The 2,130-nt window shown below is 38.9% G+C and overlaps 1 pseudogene; it reads left to right on the forward strand.

Moving 5' to 3' along the window:
* Nucleotides 1–312: 312 nt before the first annotated feature.
* LOC111728561 lies at nt 313–696 on the forward strand (annotated as a pseudogene).
* The last annotated feature ends 1,434 nt before the right edge of the window (nt 697–2,130 follow it).

The following is a 2,130-nucleotide window of genomic DNA, read 5'->3' on the forward strand; positions in this document are numbered from 1 at the left end:
TAACTTTACCCTTCGTGGGTTTCACCACTATTAGTGTCCTAATGCTCCTTCTAAAGAGAGGCAAAATAGAGTCTAGCCTTCATGTTCTATCCATCACTCCTCTCCAATTTTGTCGATTATCTATGCAAAGCTTAAATGAACTTTCATTTTCATTTTTGAGTGGATCTTCTATCAGAGAAGGGATACAGGAGTCAAAACGACACACTGGAAGGTACATTACAGAAACCAACACAGACAACCTTGATTTTTCTAATTTTAAAAATAATTTAGAGCTTTCCCCTCTTCTGGGGCTGCTGGCTAAAGGCACTCCATATGGTGCAGCATTTGACAGCCTGCCATAGGCTTTCCTATGACAACTGCTCACAAAACTAGGCTGTCCCAAACACCTGGTAACAGAATTGTTTAGCTTTACACCAAGAAGGTTGTGAAAGCACCAACATCTGCATGTGGCTTGTGCCCAGGCAGATGTCGAGGGGTTTGTGCTGTGAGACCTCAAGTTAGTGTGAGGTTGTCTAAAACAAAAAACCTGTCATCAGAGTCTATGGGGGTTCCATGTGTGCTAAGTGTGTTCACGACAGGATCAAGCCCGCTTTCCTTATGGAGGAGCAGAAAATCTTTGTGAAAGTGTTGAAGGCACAGGCACAGAGTCAGAAAGCCAAATTAGAAAATGAAGCTTTTTTGTGTAATAAAAATTAAAAGGCTTAAAAACTATAATAAAAAATAATTTAGAGAACTTATTATGCATTGGGTTCTGTGCTGATCTCCTGAGAAAGATGAAAAAGTAATGCCAGCACTTAAATCAACCTAGTTAAACGTCACCATAGAAATTTCTATTGTACTTTAGTATTCTGGGGCATCATGAAGAAGGTAGCATCATAGGAGCTCGGGTGAGGAGTCACAGAGAGAGTGACTATGTTAAGACACTACGTACTAATTGCACATCTATTGAGGTGGTCAACGGACTCTCTCTCCCAGTGATAATGCATTATTCTCTATTGCTGGACTCATGGTATTTCCCTTTGGTTTTATACCAGAGCTGCCTTCTGAAAATCAATCTAATAATTCTTTGACCCTTGGAACAAAACTACTATTTCTTTGCAAATCTCATTTATCCATCATCACACTTCTCTCCTTCATAAAAGAAAAAAAAGTATGTAAATTTGGAAGCTTTCCTGGCAAAATTGCTCTTCTCCAGTCCATCCAAATGTAGTTGTTCTTCAGGATAACTCCCTGCCCCTTCAAGAAACCCACATGCCCTTCATTCCCATTTCCTTTTAATTGCCTCTTTTCTTTTTATCTGAGGCTCTAACCCCTGCAGCAACTTCAGGGACCTGCCAATCTTTCATTAAGCAGCCTTCTAATCCATTTTTAAATTTGATAACTTTTGCAACAAAAAAATCATAATCCATAATAAATCTAGGTAGGGGATGATTGCTGTTTATGAATGCTGTAGGGTTTATCCTGATAAACTTTCATGCTGTTGATAGGCTGATGGGATGAATGTTTGACCCACAACCATTTTATATGAGCATGCGTTTCAATTTTCAAAGAACAGCAGTGCCATAATGTAGGAAAAAAAAAAAAATCACACAAAGACAAGCTAATTAGTAATAAATAAGCCAGAGGAAACAGGCCTGGACTTAGTGGTGGCAGCCAACCTAAAAAAAAAATAGCAAACGTCATTCCACCGTAAATTCCCAGAACATTCCTTTCTTTTTCTGAGGATCTCAGGATCAAAAAGAACCAAGGCTGCTAAGACAAATAGACAGCCATGTAGCCACGGCATATGGTGTTTGTGGAGAACAGGCCTAAACAACCACCTTGGCATCGGACTTGAGCTCTTTAAACGAAAACCCATTGTGTCCAACTAAAGACGCCTTAATGAGACAGAGCCACAAAAGGGAAGGTACATTAACACAAAACTTGTTTGAGTCAGCTGGGGATCGTTATTTTCATAGGAAGGTTCTATCTTTTGTCATTTTCCACTAGCAGTAGATGACTTTTTGAAAACTTTTTCAAAAAATTACAACAAAACCACTTACCTATGTGAATATGCCCAAATGTGTCTTTTTTACTAGCTTAACTCGTCTTGTCATTAGGTTATAAGAAATAAAATGAGGGGCTTCCTTT

Source organism: Otolemur garnettii, unplaced genomic scaffold (assembly GCF_000181295.1).
Source record: "Otolemur garnettii isolate 467f Iridium unplaced genomic scaffold, OtoGar3 scaffold00169, whole genome shotgun sequence".
Classification (NCBI taxonomy): domain Eukaryota; kingdom Metazoa; phylum Chordata; class Mammalia; order Primates; family Galagidae; genus Otolemur; species Otolemur garnettii.